This window comes from Dreissena polymorpha, chromosome 8, assembly GCF_020536995.1.
Source record: "Dreissena polymorpha isolate Duluth1 chromosome 8, UMN_Dpol_1.0, whole genome shotgun sequence".
Taxonomy (NCBI): Eukaryota; Metazoa; Mollusca; class Bivalvia; order Myida; family Dreissenidae; genus Dreissena; species Dreissena polymorpha.
The window spans coordinates 94,417,190-94,424,253 of NC_068362.1; the positions used below are offsets into that span (position 1 = coordinate 94,417,190).

Consider the following 7,064-nt stretch of genomic DNA (forward strand, 5'->3'; position numbering starts at 1 on the left):
CCATAAAATATTTTGATATGGTTAGAATCTGTAGAGGATCTTCTTTACAACGGTACCATTATAATTTATATCGGACGAATAATAATGAAGTTATAACCATTTATATCGGTTCCGGGTTTTCTTCTCGGCATTTGCGTGTGTAAAAAAAAACGTTAAAACAGGCCGACTTTGTCCGCGATTTACAGGCCGACTACGACTCTGCCATAAAATATTTTGATATGGTTAGAATCTGTAGAGGATCTTCTTTACAACGGTACCATTATAATTAATATCGGACGAATAATAATGAAGTTATAACCATTTATATCGGTTCCGGGTTTTACCATAAAGATTTCCGGATAGTTCCGGGTTTTATACCTCGCCTGAGTTAACCACTTGCTACGAGTTCATAACAAAGGAAACGGTATCAGCTTTTGTCTTTTTAAAGTTCGTCATATAACGTGTTTTTATTTTTCATAGTACACATCCACAGGACATCGCATCTTGACTGTTTAAGTATTTAATTATAATTTAATCAGGCAAATATAATTGACACATTGAAAAGATATAATTATTCCCTGAAACTGATCGACGTACGAATGCCAGTCCAAATTTACTAACCGTTCAAGTTCAACACTTCAACAACGTACTAGTTGAAATAAATAATGTTGATTTGAAATGAATAATTCTTACGTAAATGGTCGTGTCATTTAATACTAAATGACCGAGAATAGATGTTTTATTTCTTTTGCTAGTATCTTAACATGGCCATTTTGTTGAAACCCGATGTGTTCCCTGCACACGATTTTTTATTTATGGTAAATTGATCTCATTTATGTCGACATTCACTTCAAAGTTTGAATGATCTCATTTCTGTTGTTTTTTAATAAATATTTTTTAATAATTAGTCTTGATTTTATATAAATATGACGCAATTGAATTTTTCTAAACTCTCCACGAGCGAGGTGACTTAATATTATTAATGAGAAATAGCATGTCAAATTTTTACTCTCGATGTTTTTGAAATGGAGAAAACATTTCAACACAACAATATATATGTAGCATACAAGTTTATTGCAACATCTAAAAATATAAATTACCACAGACACAACAACAGAACAACTTGTAACCTGACGACAAGTTTTAGAAAACTGGACGGAATAAGTAAATGAGCTTTACTAGCACAATGTTGCAATACAACTTGTCATGGAGTCAAATTAAGTACCTTTAACAAAATGACTTTTAAAACATCTTTTACAGACCAATACTATCACACAAAAAACACTACATGGTCCCAACATTTAAAAATAAAGGTGTTGACATTAACATTTTTATACTAACAGTATAGCACACAATGGGAAAACTATTATTACAGCATATTTGTCAAAATAATACATTCACATTTTTCAAAAAAATAATTGTAGTTGCTATGTTAATTTGAAACAATACGTGATCAGTGCTTCAGCTAGGTTCTAATTTGTCAAAAGGGCACATTCGTAGACATTGTCATATAAAACTTGGGGCATATCATGTGTTCACGTCCAGTCTGCACAGTCTTATCAGGGACACAGGCTAATATGGGACGAGATATTTTGCGCACGCTTTGTCCCATCTTTCCAGCGCGAGGATTTTTTAAATTAATTACAAACATATATGGCACAGGCTAATCTGGGATGACACCTTACGCACGTACACTAAACCCAGCTGGAGCAACACATGACAAATGGCATGCCAAGTTGTTTCCAATTACTGTAATTAATTAAACCTAGAGCGGTGCAACTGCACTGCTTCATTTTTTAAAATTTTCTTCGCATATGATGCTAATGGTGTTGGAGAGAACAGAATGGAAGAAGATGCCTGCTTAGCAATCCGGGTGCTCTTGAACTGTTGTTTTAATTGCAGCAATTCAACCATGAGCTCTGTGACATAATCTGAAAAAAGCATCAACAATTTATTTTTTACTACTTGGTTAAACTATGCACATTGAACAAATAAATAAAAATACACATATTATGCATAAAAAACAACAACAACAGTCAACTTAGTCAGTTTCACTGTTAGGTTTTTGTATATTATATATTAGAATGCCAATTTTCTATTTTGCTTAGAAGGACCATTACCATAATTGCAGGCCTCTTTGACAGGTTTCACGACATGGTGTCCCGCCTTGTACTTTGGATACGAAATCCTGTAGCGCTTTTGGCCGTTCTTCGTCTATGCATGTTTCCTGTGCGCATTAGAAACGGAATGCAGGGCTGCCAGATGCAATCTGGATTACAAAAAATAGCCTTTAATCACAAATTATATCAACAATTACTATTTCATATAACAACAAGGCTTGTCACCATAGGATGACATATGCCCCCTTTTTCCAAATTTGTCTAAACCTAAACGCAAAGTGTTTTTCCACATTTTTCGAAACCTAAACGCAAAATGTGACGGAATTTCAGACAGACAGACGGACAGACAGTGCGATCACTATATGCCCACCTTCACGGGCATAAAAAGGAACTAAAATCATTTTCACAACTAATGCATATTTATTATGGACATATGCTCATGGGCACTTGATGGTTTATGAACTGCAAAAGACAATGTTTATTAGTCAACTAGGATATTAATTTTACTCGAATTAAAGATCATATTTTTGGTTGTTAGAATTTCCGCAACCAATGCCGAATGTAAAAAAACCCAAACCGCATCATAATCAAATGTTGTTCTCATTAAACTTGCACAAATATTTATCAATCGTGTAGGAAATAAACTTATTTTTGCCTTAAAGTTGTAGTTTTATAAATTATTACCACTGGACTATGAAAGACAAAAACAACATGCCTGCGCTAGCTCTTCTGTAGACATAATATTAATCGATCACAATTCATACCTCTGTTTCATTGCTGCGTATGAAAAGCAGACAAATTTTGGCGCAAATTGGCAGACCACCTTGTGTTGAGCCTCCAGCATCGAGGTCTGTTCAGCTGGTGACAGCATGCGAATGTCAGAGAGAAGACGCTTGCTTCCGATGACCAACAGTAATTCCTTGTGCGCCTTCGAGCCTAAAGACAAGTAATAGTCCAACTTTCATGGCAACACATGTCATTGAACAAAATTTCATAATCATTTCATTTACATTAATCGGATGTTAAATATATAATCCGATAAATGTATATGAAACAAGGGTTGTTTGTAAAACATGCATGCCCCCCATATGGGCTGTCCGTTGTAGTGGCAGCCATTGTGTGAATACGTTTTTTGTCACTGTGACCTTGACCTTTGACCTAGTGACCTGAAAATCAATAGGGGTCATCTGCGAGTCACGATCAATGCACCTATAAAGTGTCATGATCCTAGGCAAAAGCGTTCTTGAGTTATCATCCGAAAATCATTGAACTATTTCGGGTCACCGTGACCTTGACCTTTGACCTTGTGACCTCAAAATCAATAGGGGTCATCTGCGAGTCATGATCAATCTACCTATGAAGTTTCATGATCCTAGGCATATGCGTCCTTGAGTTATCATCCGAAAACCATTTTACTATTTCAGGTCACCATAACCTTGACCTTTGACCTAGTGACCTCAAAATCAATAGGGGTCATCTGCGAGTCGTTATCAATCTACCCATTAAGTTTCATGATCCTAGGCGTATGCGTTCTTGAGTTATCATCCGGAAACCATTTTACTATTTGGGGTCACCTTGACCTTTGACCTAGTGACCTCAAAATCAATAGGGGTCAACTGCAAGTCATGATGTGTTCTAAAAACACTGTATAATGTGAATTGAGAATAAGACATCAAACAGGGAATGGACATCATTTTGGTGATTTTCTCAAACAAAACTATTCATTTCATGATCTACATTTATTTTTGCAATATAGTATTAGTATCTTTAATTAAAGCTTTATACCGGTAAGCAATTTTCCATGACTATTTCATTAAAAATGGTTGTTGTTTTTTTCATTTTAACTGTATTTTAAAACTGTGTCCATGCGCAGCATTATAGCTCATTTCATGAGGATTTGTTTTTTAATTAATAAAAAAATCAAGTTTTGAAGAAATGTATTTAAATGATGCCAGTATTTATGCAAGTATCTGTTTTAATTATAATTTGTCAAACTAAATAAATACAATATATAAAAAAAAATATCCCAATTAAAATAATACAGTGTTTAAATTAAAAGAAAGCATAAAGACAAGAGACAAGAATAAAAGTGTAGATTGTTGTTCTAAATAAAAATGTTATTTATATTTTTTGCTGTTGTTCAAATTAAAATGTTATTTATATTTTTTGCAATTTATTTCCTATTCTATTTATAAATACTGTTCTATCTACTAGTGCAGTATGTTGTATATTCAGTTGTTATGATTACTGCAGTCTGATAATCTGCTTGTTTTATTACTGTCTGTGCCAAATACAATTGATAACAGTAGATCACTGATAACAATACTTGACTTTACAGAAACAAAGAGGACCATCTATTTTATGACACCAGCTTGATTTATGGCAGCTGAAGGGTGGTAATACACCACATTCTGCCAACTTGGTGCCTTGTTGGCATGGTGATTTGCAAAAATTCAGCTAGTTTAGTGACCAACTTATTTTGTACAGAAACCACCTAATTGAAGCAACTTTATAAATAAAATATAAAAATGATAACCCGAAAAAAGCTTATTTAATTTTACACATATTATAATGCTGTCATTTATTTTCTACAAGATTTGTAACACAAAATTGTAAAATAAAGTAAACTTTGTATTCATAATAGTAAAACTACATGTTTTTCTTTTTTCCACTTCAGAAATTAATCAAACAACACATCTTTAGTACATTGAATGCTATAATGAAATCTCAAAATGGCTAAAGCCCATAAGGAGCAAAATGAGTTTATTACACTGAAAACTGTTTCCAATGCAATTAATGCATGTAACAATATTAATTTGAAAATATAACATTTATTCAGTCTTAAATTATAAGCCAGACATCCCGGGTCTGGTAAGATGTTATTTGGGCTTCTAGAAATTAATAATTTATATAGTCAGGCTATAGGATTTTTCTCCTGTTTCTAATATAGAACAATGATTTTGGCTAAATATATTACCCTGAAGACTGAAATTGAACTGTTATTTAAATTATCATGGCACTACCAGTAGCCTAAATAGCCATCAGCTACTAAGTACTAGAATCAGTTGCTGTTCAATTTATGAAAACACAAAAAAATCAAGATGCATTTTATGATTCACACTACATGAAGAATAAATGGTATATAAATAATAAAACACCTGTCGGCTACTAATTCAAATTTCTTTTTTATTCTTTTAACAGTTAAATGGCACACTATTTCTAACTTATCATCTCTTTTTCTAAACCAGCATTAATACATTATTGGAAGTCTGAATGTATTTACTAAAAAGCCCTTGCGTTTTCACATTTTAAACAATAAAAAGATAAGCAACACATTATTAATTGAATTTTTGGTAAATAGGTAGAAAATATGGCTTGTCAGCAACTGCTTTACATTAGAACTTGAGCTAAATTAACCGTGGTGGAAAACAGTAAGAGGTCACGGTGGTGTAGTGGATGCGGTGTCCGTCTAGCGATCGGGAGTTCCTGGGTTCGCTCCCTACTCAGGGAGCTTTCTCATTATCTCCTCCATAGACACCAAGTACTGGTTCTTCCCAGGAAATGGACTCAACAGTGTCCACTGCTTGAAATGCTAATTGTGTCGACTAGCAGTATATTTAGATAGATACACATTTGTTTTACTATTAAGATCGAAATGTGTTGATTTCAAACTGATGCCTGTCAAAACACTTACAATAAATAATTAGATCTTGCCGTACTGCCAAAGTCAGTTTGGTTACTAGCTGCCAACTATTCTAACTACATACAATGATTTTTAATTCAAAAGTATTTTTTACATTTTAAGTGTTTGAGCTTTTTGAAATAACATAGAACTTGTGGTATTAAGATGCATATCTGATCATTGACCTTATTAATTAAGTTCTTACCGTTTTGCGATTTCTCTTGGAAAAAGCACCATAGTTGTCACGTTTCCGTTTGGGGGCTCCTAACTCGTCTGGCCTTAGGGCTTTCGGCTGTAATGCCTTGAAGTTGTCCGTGTCAGGGAACAAAGTTGGCACTGCATCAGGATGCAGCGACAGTCTCATCCCAAAGCCCGCACTCGCCATCACACTCGGGGGGGGGGGGGTGGACAAAGCACTTATCCTCAAAATGTTTTATGCAGAGTTTTGCATATTTGCTTGGCGTAAAGTCCACCACCTTTCCGTCGATAATCCTTCGTGAATTCACGGCTAGAATCCATTTCCGCTTAATACTTTCGTCCTTTGAGAAGCCGAAGAATCCTTTCTTCTCCGTTTGCTTTTCAGAACGAGCATTGCAGCCAAACGCTGCACATTGAACCATCTTATAAATCAGTAAATCCTCAATGTCATGTAAAAGTTCGACTCGTAATCAACACAAAAGAGATTAGAAATTAAGTATATGCAAGTGAATGATCAACACAGTCTTGTAATCCTTGAAGTTTTGAGGGAAATTTGCATAACATAAAATCACATACAGGAGTTTCAAAACTTTTAATATTGAATCATACAATGCAGACCTTTGTAATTTAAATATTGGCGGCTACACATGTAATTCAGAAAACTTAGATTCAGTGTACAACAAGTTTGAAAATGACGTTGTTGAAGTTATGAATAAACATGCTCCTTTTAAACAAGCATACAGAAAATCTGTTCAGCTACCTTACATGAATAAGGAATTAAAGAAATCTATCTTCAATAAAAAGATGTCTTTTAATAAATATACTAAAGATAAAAGTTCAAAATCTTGGGAACAGTATCGTAAAAACAGAAATCTTGTAAACAAATTGAAACGTAAATCTATAAATAACTATTTTCAAGAAAGGTGTACTGGTGGCTGCAAATCTAAGGATTTTTGGGATACAATCAAGCCTTATATGTCTAATACACGCCGGGTATGCGAATACTTCGTTTACGGATGGCACTTCACTTACAGAGAACAACAAACGCCACGCGCGAGAGGTGAGTTCTTCAGCTTTTTTGTATT

The 7,064-nt window shown here is 34.2% G+C and overlaps 1 long non-coding RNA gene across 3 annotated transcripts; it reads right to left on the reverse strand.

The window, feature by feature from the left end:
- Positions 1 to 1,034: 1,034 nt before the first annotated feature.
- Positions 1,035 to 6,465, reverse strand: LOC127842926 (uncharacterized). Of its 3 annotated transcripts, none has more exons than XR_008031986.1 (4): positions 5,987 to 6,465; positions 2,864 to 3,035; positions 2,100 to 2,248; positions 1,035 to 1,910 (listed from the first exon to the last, which is right to left on the reverse strand). It is a non-coding gene; the product is annotated as an uncharacterized LOC127842926 (long non-coding RNA). The 3 variants fall into 3 exon arrangements; XR_008031987.1 differs by lacking the exon at positions 5,987 to 6,465 and adding an exon at positions 5,517 to 5,679; XR_008031985.1 differs by lacking the exon at positions 5,987 to 6,465 and having other exon boundaries at positions 2,864 to 4,996.
- Between the last annotated feature and the right edge of the window lie 599 nt (positions 6,466 to 7,064).